Source organism: Panthera tigris, chromosome C1 (assembly GCF_018350195.1).
Source record: "Panthera tigris isolate Pti1 chromosome C1, P.tigris_Pti1_mat1.1, whole genome shotgun sequence".
NCBI classification, from domain to species: domain Eukaryota; kingdom Metazoa; phylum Chordata; class Mammalia; order Carnivora; family Felidae; genus Panthera; species Panthera tigris.
In genome coordinates this window covers 155,099,250-155,115,177 of record NC_056667.1, presented here as the reverse complement: position 1 = coordinate 155,115,177, position 15,928 = coordinate 155,099,250, and the positions used below count along the sequence as shown (strand labels likewise).

At 36.2% G+C, this 15,928-nt stretch overlaps 1 pseudogene; it reads right to left on the bottom strand.

The window, feature by feature from the left end:
• LOC122240804 overlaps nucleotides 1-7,279 on the bottom strand; it is a 48,108-nt pseudogene extending 40,829 nt beyond the window's left edge.
• Between the last annotated feature and the right edge of the window lie 8,649 nt (nucleotides 7,280-15,928).

The following is a 15,928-nucleotide window of genomic DNA, read 5'->3' as shown; positions in this document are numbered from 1 at the left end:
GATAACCAGCAAAATGGCCATTCCCGAGAGAGACAACAGAGAAAATGGAGAAGAAATAATCAAAGAAAATATAAAGGCCAATATTAAAAAAAAAAGAAAACACATAGACCAACAAAATTAAGAACTGAAAAAAGAAAAAAATCATTAAAACCATATAGAAAAATGTTCTTTCCATAAGCAAAAAAAAAAAAAAAATCTTATGTTACGCTTTTAAAAAAATGTTTACTTATTTATTTTTGAGAGAGAGAGTGAGCAAGAGTGAGCACAAGCAGAGGACAGGCAGAGAGAGAGAGGGAGACACAGAATCTGAAACTGGCTTCAGGCTGTAAGCTGTCAGCACAGAGCCTCACATGGGGCTCGAGCTCATAAACTGTGAGATCATGACCTGAGGTGAAGTAGGCCACTTAAGGGACTGAGCCAACCAGGCGCCCCTATGATTTTAACCTAAAACATGAAATTTTAGAAAAAAACAGCAATATCTCTAAGATATGAGGAATGAGGAATGCAAACTTCAAATCTTATGACCAGTATTTTGAATTCATTTTTATATTCATAAGGTACTTAAAACCTCAAAATATTATGATTCATGGGCATTTAATAGTTTTTCTTGCTGATATATATCAAAATAACAAAACAAAACAAAAATACAAGAGATAAAAGACAGGTAACCTAAGATATAAGGAAAACATTTATTTAATTCCAAATAATTATTTATATTGTACCTGTGAAATATACTGTTTTTATTACATAAGGATTCATAACGCAAATACATAGTATAATATACTGCAATTAAAATTATGAACAATTGCTACAAAATGTGAAAGTAAATAGAGAGGAAAAATAAATACCTAAAAAATTTAGTAAATGTTTGCTCATTCACAGGAGAGGTTACTGATTAGATGTGTTCACTGATAGCAAAATATATGTTTAAATATGTCTATTAAAAATTTAAGGGAAGCCCATGTCAGGCTCTGCAATGAGAGTGGAGCCTGTTTAAGATTCTCTCTCTCTTTCCCTCTGCCCCTCTCCTCCATTTGCATTCTCTCTCTCTCTCAAATTCTATTTTTTAATTTAAAAACTTAAGGGTAGTTTTTACTACCAGGGAAATAAACTAGAATAAGATGGCAGAAATAATAACAAAAGATATCTGTAATTTAAATACTAATTCTCAGATTAGGCAAAGCGTGTGTATATCCAAACCCAACAGCCTACAAAATAACATAAATTTGAAAATAAGGTAATATAAAATAACATATTAGGAAAACATTAATAGAAAACAAGCAGAGTTTATAACATTGATGTAAAAATTAGGATTGAAAAAAATTAAAGTGGTCTAAGATAAAATAAATAACAGAAACCTTTTGGGTCAAACAATATAGCTTTAAAATATAGAAAGAAAAACTTGTTAGTGTAGAAGAAACTTGACAAAACAACAATCACACTGAATTTCACACTACTATCTCAGGTATCAGAAAATAAAAGCAAAACCTATTCAGGATGTAAAGGATTTAAATAAGAAAATGAACAATGTTGATACATATACGTATATACATATGCATGTAACATATAATGTGCATACAAATTATATACAATGAATAATGTATGTATAATATATATGTATTATAGTATATATGTATATTTATATATTATATATGTAAATATATAAAATGTACGTGGCATATTCAAAGGGCAGAATAAAAAGGCAAAATAAGGCAATTGTTTTTCATGACTGCATCTGAAAATTCACTCTTGACGGAAAGTCTTTTTTTGTCCTTGGATAAAATCTCAGGGAAATCCCATCTCTCATTTGTTCAATTTTAGATAATACAAAGTCCTTCTGTGTGCTCTAGATGGAAACATTTCAAGGAGAAAGATGGGCATAGTTACTTCTACTCTGTTGCCCCATTTGAAGCCAGCCACTCTCTCTCTACCCACACCAGTTCACTGGAATGCCAATACTCTTTGAAGCTGGAAAGGTTGTAGAGATTAATAAGGAGCAGAGAATAGCTCCTTAAATGAAAAGAGTTGTAAGCTGGATTCAGTTCTCTCTTAGCTTGGTATATGTTATATGCCGACTTGTACTTTTCAGTGTGCTTTGTGGGTTCCATGAAGGACATTCATTGGTTGGAATCTCTTGCTGAAATTTTTGATGTAGTTTCCAGGGGGCTGATGATGATGACACCCCCAACCCCATCACCACCATTGCACATTTTGGTTCTCAACAGTCTGAGCCCATGAGAAAATCTCTTTTGGAATTTTACCAAAACTCCAGGTTGTACTCTTAGGAATAATACTAATAAGAGAATCCCACACAACTCTCTGTGCATACATCCACAGGAAACATGTATTTTTATGTCTTTGAGAAAGCGATTATTCTCAAAATCACAGCCTTCTACTGGGCTTCTGTAAGAAACTTCCATTTCTTGTCCTTTGGTTCTTTCAGGCATCTGAATGATCTCTTTGAAACTTCCCTCAATCTATTTGAGGTTAAGGTTAGAGAAAAAGCACTTCCCTTCCCCTGTCATGTTGAATGTGGGGATATGCCATAGCATTTCAACAACTTTTTACAAAGACATTTTCTCTCCAATCTCCTTTCATCTTCTCTATCCTCTTTTACAATTGACCAGTTAGCCAAAAGTTGAAAACCTCCTATGCAAGGTATATGCAAATAGTCTCATAACTTATTTTAGAACATGGGAGAAATTGTCACCTATTGTTTTCTACTTTGTCACTTTGGCTTCACTAGAAACTACTACTAACACCCCATTAAACATCCTGTTTCACAGTGAACTGGATTAGGGACAACAGGTCTACTCTTCCAGACTGTAATTTTCCAATGTCTATTAAGAATCAGACATCAGCATAAAGATGTGAATTTCTCAGCTCAGGTCATGGAAATCATTTCCCATTGAGAGTGAAGGCAGTCTGGGACTCAATGGTGGCATCAGTACTCTTGGAGAAGAAATGGCTAAGCATTTGGGGATTTAGCTGTGGCTGAGGAATGTGTGACACTAGGAAAATCTCCATTACCTCCATCATTTCAAGTGATAAAGAAGAAAGGCAAAAGCTAGTTGAACAGATGGACTAGACCTACTTCCAAGCCTTAAAATGTTACTTGGGTAGTGAGTTCACAAGTAATGTGTGGTTTTCTAGGTTCAAGGTCAGAAGATAAAATTGGCCTTACTCTGTGAGTATCTCCCTGCTTTTGAGAACATCATACATATGAATGGGGACATAAATTTTAAAACTAATCTAGACAGTGATTTTCCCCCCCTACAATTGCAGAAGTATCAGATCCAAAATTGGAAAATTTGTGCCTTCTGCTTCTGGCAGAATGTCCTACCCACACAGGCAGCTTAACTTAAGGACAATTCATACAGGACTCATTGGAATTAGTGTTCATAGACTTTTGTGCTTAAGTAGGGAATATATTTGCAATTGCTGAAACACCTCACCTTTTAGGTCCAATTTATCCCACTCAAAATCAGAAGGCATGAATGAATGCTCACTTATCACTATAGGAGTTAGTGACTTCAGGGAAGGTTTCCAGAACCCCTTGATGTGGAAAGTGCTCCACCTAGTGGGAGTTCAGATATCCAGAACCTTCTATCCCTCAAGAGAGACCCTTAATAAAAGATTAAATGAAAGTCTACTAAATATCCTGGGGATACATTCCCCAAGAGAAAAGAACATATACAATGTTTCTCCATAATGCCACCAGGACCATGCCATTGTTTCCCTCCATTTTTAATATTAGGGAACACATCTCAGCTGCCTTTTATTTCTTTATTGCCTTTTATTTCTTTATAGTATGAATGATGAAGACTATATATCCAGAAACCAGTGTGCTGCTAACCTCAGGGACAGATTTCAAGAACAATACTTCCAAATATCAATGTAGTAGTTAGCCTACAGTACTGAAGCAGAGAGTATGTTCCTGAATTGGAGACTGCAAGGTCAAAGCAAAATGGATGATTAGAAGCCCCAACGTATCTCTCATATTAGGGTGTTAGAGATTTTACCTGTATGCAAACAGAAAGATGAGAGTGGGTTACATTCATTAACCAAATATTTATTGAGTAAATACAGTGTTCTAGGACCTGGGGATATAGCAATGTAGTTTGTATTCCAGTGAAAGGAGACAGACAATACACAAATATATTAAATAAATAACAAATAAATATATAGATAACATATAAACATATAGTGTTCTGTGTGATGATTAAGAGCAATGAATACAATTAAATCAGCATAAAGGGATAGGTAGGTGTTAGCAAAGGTTAGACAGGTTGGCAAAGGAAGGACTCCTAAATAACACATTAGTAGAGACCTGGAAGTAATGAGAGCATGTCCTATAACATGTCTGGGGAAGAGTGTAGCAGGGAGGGAGTGAACAGTAAAACACCAAGGGCGAGACTATACTTCGCAGGTTGAAGGAAGGGCAAGGGGGCCAGTGTGAGTACAGCAGTTAGCAAAAGGAGAAACGAAGTAGGAGAAGTCAGAGGAGACGTCAGGGGCCAGATGGTGTAAGTCATTACAGGCCTTGTTAGGCACTTTGAATTTTATTTTGAGTGAGATGAAGGTTTTGAGCAGAGAAGTGACATTATATAAGTCATTTTCAAAAGGATTCTTCTGACCATGTAGAGTACAGAGGGTCAAATGTTGGACAGGGAGATTAGTTAAGTGTTACCGTAGGAGTCAAGATGAGACGTAATAGTGGCTTGGATTAAGGGAGCCTGTGTGTGAGACTATGTGTGTGTGAGGAAGAGATGGAGAAAGAGACCAAAATGGAAAGACAGAGCAATTCATACCCATCCAACAAAGATGACCTATTCTTTTCCAAATAATTATGAGACATTTATAAAAATAAATCATTTAGTAAGGTATCAACTCAAACTCAATCAATTCCAAAAAGTAAAATGCAAACAGGCAACATTCTTCAATCACAATGAAATTACACTAAATATTAACTGTGACAGACTAGACAACAAATCTAACCCACCAGAAATATTTTAAAGTCTCAGTATAACTTTTAGTTTATTATCTAACAGTCTTTATTAAACTAGAATCCATGGGACACCTGGGTGGCTCAGTCAGTTTAGTGTCCAACTTCAGCTCAGGTCATGATCTCATGATCTCATCGTTCATGAGTTTGAGCCCTGGGTCGAGCTCTGTGCTGACAACTCAGAGCCTGGAGCCTGCTTCAGATTCTGTATCTCCCTCTCTCTCAGCCCCTCCCCCCACTCACACTCTGTCTCTCTTTCTCAAAAATAAACATTAAAAATTTTTTTTTATAAAAAATAAACTAGAATCCATGTGGCTAGCCCCTTTTTTTGCCCAGGTATAGAATAAGAATGTAAAACTAGGAGGCTTACATTTCTAGGATATATGTTTTATAATTTTTCTCCCAAGTCCAGGGCTTATGATTTCTCCCCATACCCTGTCTTTCAGTATTTAAAAAATTATACATCTCTCTCTCTCTCTCTCTCTCTCTCTCTCTTTTGGAAACTGTATGTTTTTAAAGTGCCTATCTCTCAGTAAAGTCTTTCCTACATTCTTTCCTATTTTACATGTTACTAGAATTCAGAGTTTTCTTGTGCACACCAAGGCTAGAGCTTAACTAAAGGTCCTGCCACAGTGATTAGAGAAAGGGGGCTGCTCTCCCATGTGAATCTGCTAATGTTTTTTAAAGGACAAATTATCAATGGAGGCTGTTCCACAAGGATTTCCGACATAGAGTTTTTCTACCATGTGTTCTTTGGTGTGAATAAAACTGAGCTCTTTAGCTGACATCTCCTCCACATTCATTATATTTATATAGTTTATCACCCTGTGTTAATTCTCTGGTGTCTGCGTACATGCACACTCTGAAAGAAGGTTCTTCCACATTCATTTACATGGTGTCTCTCCAGTATAACATTTCTGATGCTAAGGATACAGTATAAATTGAAGGCTTTCCTATAGAGACTTTATGGTTTCCCTCCATGAGTATGAATTCACTTATGGTGCTTGAAGAATGAATGGCCACTGAGGCTCTCTCACATTGATTACAAACATAGGTTTTTTTCTCCCATGTGAGTTTTCCGGAAGAAGGAATCTTACTGGGGGAGACCATGTATTTCATGCTGCAGAAGCAATTTAGTGAAGTTAACACTGGAAATCTATTACTCATAGAGCATCACTTGCAGAACATGTGAGGATTCATACTTCATAAAAGACTCTCAGTGTCACAAATGAAGGGATATCTTTAATGATCACTCATTTCTTAGCCAACATTAACAATCTCACATTGAGGGTATATCAGTCCTAAAGTAAAAGGGTAAAAAGCACAGTTAGAGTTCACAACAGAATATTCATACTGGGAAGATAATAAATGGCTCTTCAGAGTCCGAGGGGGATGATGGTAGAGTCAGAGGATCCTGAACTCACCTCATCCCATTGACACACTATTGCAACTGACTCTGAAAACTGGTAGAATAGATCTTCCACAACCAGACATAGAGGAAAGGCCACATCAAAAGGGGGGGAAGGGCAAAGATGTGGTCGGGAACCAAACCACAGGGTAACTAATCACAAATGGAAGGGCCATTGTAAGCACAGAGGAGAAAGATCAGACTCCACACAATGCTCCTCAGCCCTAGGAACCTGCACTGGGAAGACAAGTCCCTATAATGTCTGAAACTAAATCCCCACTCTTAAAGAGACAGCATGCTAAATAACTTGGCTGAAGACACAGCACAGAAGCAGCAATCTGAAAAGCACCTGGGAAATACTATAAGGAGATCTATTGATTAATCTTACTGTTTAGGCTGGAGGGGCAGGGATCTGCAAGAAACTTCTCTGGGAACAAAAATGCTGGTGGGTGCCATTTTTCTTGCCCTCCCTCATCCTAGATAGCCAGATGCTGTGGGAGCTAGTTCTGACATGCTGTGTCTACCATGTTAGTATGTCCTTCCCCAGCATTCTCCTGTAAATCTGCCCCTTTCAAACCATCTGCCAGGACAGGCACCCTTCTGAAGTTGCTCTTTCCCAAGCACACCTGGCAGGCAGCCCCTGACAGGACCAGTGGCCCACCAAAGTAACTCCTGCCCTGAACAGGGAGGGAGATAACCTCACACACCAGTGTTCTGGCATTTCCTGCAGCCAGGCCTCTTAGCTGGATGTGCAGTGAGCAAGTGCTGCCCTTTGGTATGCGTGTAGCTCTCACAGACACTAACTGCAGACAGAAAGGCTGGGTGTTGGCCTCAACCACAAGCAAGCCTATGGTGGCTACAGCCATGCCTCTCAACAACATGGGAACAAACCCTTCCCAGTGTACCAAAGCAGACAGTGGGTTATTACAGCCAGCTGGTCTAAAGGCCAACCCCACCCACCAGTGTGCCCACAGCAATCATGGCTCAGCCACAACAGTAGGGCATATGCAGCCCACACAGGGAACACTTCTGGAGTGCCTGGTTCTGGTGATCAGTGGCATTACATTACTGGGCACAACAGAATCTCTTCTACATAAGGCCAGTACTTTCAAGACCAGGAGAAATAGCTGATCTATCTAACACATAGAAACAAACACGGAGAGCTACACAAAATGAGGAAACAGAGAAATATGTCCCAAATAAAAGAATATGACAAAAAAATGAAACGGAGAAAAACAACATACCCGATACACAGTTCCAAGTAGGGTCTCTCAGATATTCATCGTATTTAAGAAAAGAGTGAATTAGGGGTGCCTGGGTGGCTCAGTCGGTTAAGCGTCCGACTTCAACTCAGGTCATGATCTCATGGCTCGGGAGTTCGAGCCCTGTGTTGGGCTCTATGCTGACTGCTCAGAGCCTGGAGCCTGCTTCAGATTCTGTGTCTCCCCCTCTCCTGCTCACGCTCTGCCTCTTTTTCTCAAAATAAATAAATGTTAAATTAAAAAAAAAGAATGAATTAATTCAGTGACAACTTCAACAAAAAGACAGAAAATATAAAAAATAACCAGTTGGGGGCACCTGGGTGGCTCAGTCAGTTAAGCGTCCAACTTTGGCTCAGGTCATTATCTCATGGCTCTTGAGCTCGAGCCCCTCATCGGGATCTCTGCTGTCAGCACAGAGCCCGCTTGGGATCCTCTGTCTTCCTCTCTCTCTTCCCTTCCCCCGCTCATGCAGCTGTCTCTTCCTCTCTCTCTCAAAAACAAATAAACATTAAAAAAAATAACCAGTTGGAGCTGAAGAATACAATATATGAAATGAAAAATACACTAGAGGGAATCAGTAGCAGATTAAAGGATGCAGAAAAATGGATCAGTGATCTGGAATACAGGGTAGTAGAAAGCACCCAAGTTGCACAGCAAAAAGAAAAAAGAATAGCTTAAAAGACCTCTGCAATATCAAGCATAATAACGCTCACATTATAGGTATCCCAGAAAAAGATACAAAGAAGGAAGCAAAACTTATTTAAAGAAATAATGGCTGAAAACTTCCCTAATCTGGGGAAGGAAAGAGACATCAAGGTCCAGAAACACAGACAGCCCCAAGCAAAATGAACCCAAGGAGGTCCACAGCAATAATAATTAAAATTGCAATAATTAATAATAAAGAGATAACCTTAAAAGCATCAAGAGAAAATAGTCATATACAAAGGAAACACCACAAAGCTATCAGCTGATTTTCTAACAGAAACTTCACAGGCCAGAAGGGAGTGGCACTATTTATTCAAAGTATTAAAAGGGAAAAGGACCTTACAACCAAGAATACTCCACTCACAAGTTTATCATTCAGAATTGAAGGAGAGCTAAAGAGCTTCCCAAACAAAAGTTCATCACCACTAAACCAGCTTTACCAGAAATGTTAATGATACTTCTTTAAGTGGGAAGAAAAAGCCGTAACTAGAAGAAAATATGAAAGGAAAAAAGCTTCATTGCTAAAAGCAAACTTATACTAAAGATAGATTAGTCACTTATAAAGGTAGTATGGAAGTTAAACACTAAAGTAGTAAAATCAATTGTATCCACAAAAATTAGTAAAGGGATACATAAAAAGATGTAAAAATATGACTTCAAATACATAAACCATGGAATGGTACTAAAAACTTAGTGCTTTTAGAATGTGTTTGAACTTAAGTGACCATTTACTTATTATAGACTGCTATACACATAGGTTATTATATATGAAACCAATGGTAACCACAAACAAAAAAATAATAGATACACAAAAAATAAAGAGAAATCCAAGCACAACATTAATGAAGGCCATCAAACCACAGGTAAGAGAGCAAGAAGAAAGGGACACAGAAGAACAAAAATAACCTGAAAACAATTAACAAAATGGCAATAAGTACCTACTTATCAATAATTACTTCAAATGCAAATGGATTACATGCTACAAAAAAAGATATAGGGTGACTGAATGGATAAGAGAGAGAGAGAGAGAGACACTTATATATATGCTCCCTAAAAGAGACTCACTTCAGACCTAAAGACACATACAGACTGAAAGTGAAGGGATGGAAAAAGATGTTCCATGCAAATGAAAGAAAAAAAACAAAAACAAAAACAAAGCAAGACAGGAAAAAAAAAAGCCAGGATAGAAATACTTATATGAGACAAAATGGACTTTATTTTATTTTTTTAGATTATTTTTTTAATTTTTAAAATTTTATTTTAGAAAGAGAGAGCACATAAGTGGGGGAGAGCACAGAGAAGGAGAGAGAGTGACAGAAAAAGAGGGAGTAAAAGAAAGAGAGAGACAGAAAGAGAGAATCTTAAGCAGGCTCCATGCTCAGTGCAGAGTCTGACATGAGACTCAATCTCAGGAACCTGGGATCATGACTTAAGTCAAAATCAAGAGTCACACACTCAACTGACTAAGCCACCAGGTGCCCCCCAAATAGATTTTAAGACAAATACTGGAGCAAGAGACAAAGAATGGCATTACGTATGACAAAGGGATCAATCCAACAAGAGGATATAACAATTGTACCAATCTACACAACCAACATAGAAGCACTAAATACATAAAGCAAATGTAAACAAATATAAAGGAGAAATTAACAGTAATACAAAAGTAGTTGGGCACTTTAACACCTCACTTACATCAATGACTAGGTTGTCCACACAGAAAATCAACAAGGTAACAATGGCTTTGGATGACACATTAGATCATATGGACTTAACAGATATATACAGAATATTCCATCTCCAAACAACAGAATATACATTCTTTTCAATTGCACATGGAACAATCTCCAGGATAGGTCACATGTTAGGCCACAAAACAAGTCTCAATAAATTTAAGGAGATTGAAATCATATCAAACATATTTTTAGATCACAACTGTACAAAACGAGAAATCAATTACAAGAAAAAAACTGGAAGAAACACAGACACGTGGAGGCTAAACAACCAAAAGTTAACAAAGAAATTAAAGAGGAAATCAAAACAAAATGGAGACAAATGAAAATGGAAACACAAAAGCCTAAAATTTTGGGATGCAGCAAAAGCAGTTCTAAGATGGAAATTTTTTAAAATACAAGCCTACCTCAAGAAACAAGAAAAATCTCAAATACATACTTTAAATTTATACCTAAAACTAACTAGAAAAACAAGGACAAACAAAACTCAGAGTTAGTAGAAGAAAAAAAATAAAGATTAAAAATATATAAAATAGAGACTAAAAAAAACCAGAAAAAAATAATGAAGCCATGAGCTGATTATTTGAAAAGATAAACAAAATGAAAAAAAATCTCTAGCTAAACTCATTTAAAAAATAAAAGAGAGAAAGAGAGAAGACTCAGAGTCAGGAATAAAGGAGTAGAAATGACAACTGACATTACAGGTATACAAACAACTTTAAGAGGATATTACAAAAAATTATATACCAACAAATTGGACAACTTAGAAAAAACTGATAAATTCCTAGAACACACAATCTTCCAAAACTGAATCAGAAAGAAACAGAAAATTTGATTAGACAAATTACTAGTAATGGAATTGAATCAGTAATCAAAAATCTCCCAACAAACAAAAGTCCAAGACCAGATAGCTTCACAGTAAATTCTACCAAACATTTAAAAAAGAGTTAAAACTTACTCTTTTTAAACTATTGCAAAAAAAAAAAAAAAAAAAAAAGAAGAAGAAGAAGAAGAGGAAGGAAAATTTCTAAATCCATTCTATGAGGCCAGCATTACCTTGATATCAAAAGCAGACAAAGGCACTACAAAAAAGAAAACTATAAGCCAATGACCCTGATAAACAGATGCAAAAATCTGCACCAAAACATTAGCAAACCAAATTCAATAGTACATTAATAGGATCATTCACCACAATCAAGTGGGACTTATTCCAGGGATATAAGGATGGTTCAATGTTCACAAATCAATGTAAGAACATCACGTTAACAAGAGGGATGATGAAAAACATATGATCATCCCAATGGATGCAGAAAAAGCATTTGACAAAATACATCTGTTTATGATAAAAACTCTTAACAAAGTGAGGTTAGAGGGAACATACTTCAGTATAATAAAGGTCATATATGTTAAACCCATCGCTTACAGCATACTCAGTGGTGAAAAACTAAGAGCTTTTTCCCTAAGATCATGAAAAAGACAAGGGTATCCATTCTTACTACTTATATTCAACATAGTACTGGAAGTGTTAGCTACAGCAATCAAACAAGAAATAACAGGCATCTAAATTGGTAAGGAAGAAGTTAAGTTTTCGCTATTTGCAGATGATGTGATACTATATATATATAGAAAACCCTAAAGTCTCCACCAAAATTATTAGAACTAATAAATGAATTTGGTAAAGTTGTATGATACAAAATCTGTTGTTTTTGGGGTACCTAGGTGGGTCAGTCGGTTGAGCGTCTGACTTCGGTTCAGGTCATGATCTCACGGTCCGTGGGTTCAAGCCCCGCGTCGGGCTCTGTGCTGACGGCTCGGAGCCTGGAGCCTGTTTCAGATTCTGTGTCTCCCTCTCTCTGTGCCCCTCCCCCACACATGCTCTATCTCTCTCTGCCTCTCAAAAATAAAGAAAACTAATAAAAAAAAAATTTTTTAAATAAAAAAAATTAAAAAACCAAAATCTGTTGTTTTTGAGCAGCAGAAAGAGAAATTAAGAAAAAAAAATTCAATTTACAATTATACCAACAAAAAAATAAAATATTTAGAAATAAATTTAACCAGGAGATGAAAGACCTATACTCTAAAAACTATAAGATACTCATGGGAGAAACTGAAGATGACACAAATAAATGGAAAGTTATACTGTGCTCACAGATCCGAATAATTAAAATTCTTAAAATGTCCATACTAACCAAAAGGAATCCCTACGGAAATACCAATTTCATTTTTCACAGAATTAGAACAAAAAAATCTTAAAATTTGTACAGAACCACAAAAGACCCTGAAGAGCCAGAGCAATCTTCACAAAAGAAAACATAGCTGGAGGTATCACAATCCCAGATTTCAAACTATACTACAGAGCTATAATAATCAAAACAGTATGGTACTGGCACAAAAACAGACACATAATCAACAGAACAGGATGGAAAGCCCAGAAATAAACCCATGTTTATATGGTCAATTAATCTATGACAAAGGAGGCAAGAATTACAATGAGAAAAAGACAGTTTCTTCAACAAATGGGGCTGGAAAAACTGGACATCTATATGTGAAAGAATGAAACTGGACTGCTTGCTTTCTTACACCAGAGGCAAGAATAAACTCAAAATGGATTAAACACCTAAATGTGAGATGCGAACTCCTAAAAGAAAACCTAGGCGGTAATCCCTTGGATATGAGCCTGAGCAACATATTTATGGACATGGCTCCTCAAGGCAAGGGAAACAAAGGAAAAATAAACTACTGGAACTAACCCAAACAAAAACTCATACTTCTGCCAAATGACTTATTATTGGAAAAAAATGTAGGATAAAGATAGGTATTCTTGGAAATATTGAGTCCAGAATTTATTAAAGTGGTAAACAACTAAATAAATCCTCTTCAGTATATTTGTACTTGTGATGAATATTAAGCAAAGTTTTTGAAAAAAAAACTTTTTAAAAAGTATATATGTCTTAAAATTGCTTTTATTTTGTTAAACTTTGCTTTCTAATTACCCACTTTAAGCATGAAGGAGAAATGTGTTGACTATCCACTACAAAAGAAAAGATCAGTTTAATATGGTTTTATTGAAATCATCTAGGATTACAGACTCAGACATTATGTACTTTTGATTTTAAATATCAGTCACGACATTTTCATCCTACTTGGTAAGGTAGATTTGTAATTTTAAGAGTTAATCCTTTTTCATTGCCAGTTCTATACCACAACATTTCCAGTTTGAGATTCTTTATTTTCACAGATTTTGTTGTTTGTTTGCATTTCAGGAAAGGTACATGGATGGTACATTTTCTAATCTCATGGACAAATAAATTAGCTAAATTTAGAGTTTTTAAATCATAGTGTTTTCCCTCCAACACTATAGGATGGAGAAATAACTATTTCCTCAACAAATAAGTTATAAGGAAAAAAGAATGGGAGAGGACATTTATAGCTTAAATTACACTTTAGAGACTAAACCAAAAATTTGTGAATGTATTTGGGATCCTGATTTGAACAAACCAAAAGTAAATATATAAAATTGGGGAAGATTTATACACTGATTGGCTATTAAATGGTATTATAAAGGTATTTTTTTAGATATGGTAATGATTTATTATTATTCAGTTTTTTTAAAAAAAGAATACTTATAATTTAGAGATATGTAATGATGTATTCATGATCAAAGATTGGAGTATGGGGGAATGGGTGGAGATATAGAAGAAACCAGGTTGGCATGAGTTGATAAATGTGGAGCTGGGGGGGAGAGTACATAAGGTTTATTATACAAGTTTCCCCATGTTTGTATATATTAGAAAATTTCCATAATGGAACAAGAAGGAAAAAAAAGCCTAGTTATTGTTTACTCTTTTCTACAACTGTAGAAGACAGATCTGAGTATACTGTTGCCCTGGCAAGAAAAGTGTTACTTATTCACTATTTCTTGCTGGAATGCTTGTTGGATTCCTTTTGCTTAAATTTCAATAGTATTACCATGTCTTATTCTTTTAAAACGAATTCTATAAATTTTGTTAACTATCAAATTACATCCTTAGCTATGGAATATCTTCTATGTGTTTTAGTATCATTTAAAAATTTTTTTAATTTATTTATTTTGAGTGAGAGAGAAGGGAATGTGGGAGAGGGGCAGAGAGAGAGAGAGAGAGAGAGAGAGAGAGAGAGAGAGAGAGGAGAGAAAGAATCCCAAGCAGGCTCTCCTCTGTCAGCACCAAGCCCAACTCAGGGCTCTATCCCATGAACTGCTGAGATCATGACCTAAGGTGAAATCAAGAGTTGGATGCTTAACCAACTGAGCCACCCAAGTGCCCCAGTATCATTTTTAGTATGTTCTGATTTCTTCAGCAATTCTATGCTGTTTTCCACACCACTCATCTTTTTTCTGTTCAGTTAAATGTTATTGTTTTTATTATTATCATCCACATTCTGAGATCTATAGCACTCATTCAGCTGCCTGTTGTATAGTTCCTGTTCCTAATTGGTTTTTAAAACATTTTAAAATTCTTCTATAACTTCATAACCTAATCCCTTATGTTACTGATCTCTCTTCAAACACCTGCTTGCCTCTCTCTTCTTTCACCTTTTATCTCTTGGCTTGTATAGTCCATGTTTTCTTCCTTTGTCAAAAGGACAAAGCAAACAGAATCTGAAATTTCTTACTGTATATATAAAATCTTTTTCAAGGATATGTTTCTGGATGCTGATAGCATCTTTATTCATAATTGCACAAACCTGGAAGCAACCAAGAATGCCTTTCCATAGGTGAATGGATAAATAAACTGTGGTACAACCAGACAATAAAGTATTATCCAGCTCTAAAACTAAATGAGCTATCAAGCCACAAAAATACATGGAGGAAATTTAAATGTATATTAGTAATTGAAAGAAGCCAATCTGAAAAGACTACAAACTATATGGTTCCAACTTTATGACATTCCAGAAAAGGCAAAACTATGGAGACAGTAAAAGATCATTTGTTGCCAGGAGATGCAGGGGCGTGGGGAGAAATGAATAGGCAGAGCACAGAGGATTTTTAAGGCAGTGGAAATACTCTGTGATACCATAATGATGGATGCATGTTATTCGTTATACATTTCTCCAAACCCACAGAATGTACAACACTAAGAGTAAATTGTAATGTAAACTATGGTCTTCGGGTGATAATGATGTGTCACTGTAGGTTCATTGAATGTCACGAATATCAAACTGGTGGGGAGTGTTATTAATGGGGGGGAGACTATGTATGTGCGGAAGCAGGTGGTATATGGGAAATTTCTATACTTTCTGCTCAATTTTGCTGCCCTAAAAAATAAAGTCTATTTCTTAAAAATTTTTCCCTTCTGCATCTTGAATGCTTTGTGTTCAATTTTATTATAAAATCTTTTCATAGGCCTCTCTTTGAATTTCTTTATTTTTCAAAGATGGCAAGGCCACCTATGTCTATTATTTGCCATGAAAACAGGGCAAGAGGATTCTTCTTAGGCCTCCTCATTTTCCACTTGCATGCTATCAGAGGAATTCTTTCAAAGCTCAAACTGGAGGACATGCTGCTAATGGGCTGACAGTGTGTAAGAGGACTGGGGCCACTAAGGGTGTGAATGATCTCAGCAGGCTAACTCCATCTCTGCATGCTTTCTCCTTGGTTTTTATTTTTTATTTAAAAAAATTAAGTTTATTTATTTATTTTGAAAGAGGTCACAAGCAGGGGAGGGGCAGAGAGAGAGAATGAGAGAGGGAATTCCAAACAGGCTCCATGCTGAAGGGCCTGACAGAACTCGAACCCACAAACTGTGCAATTTGGCTCAGGTCACCCTGAGCCAAAACC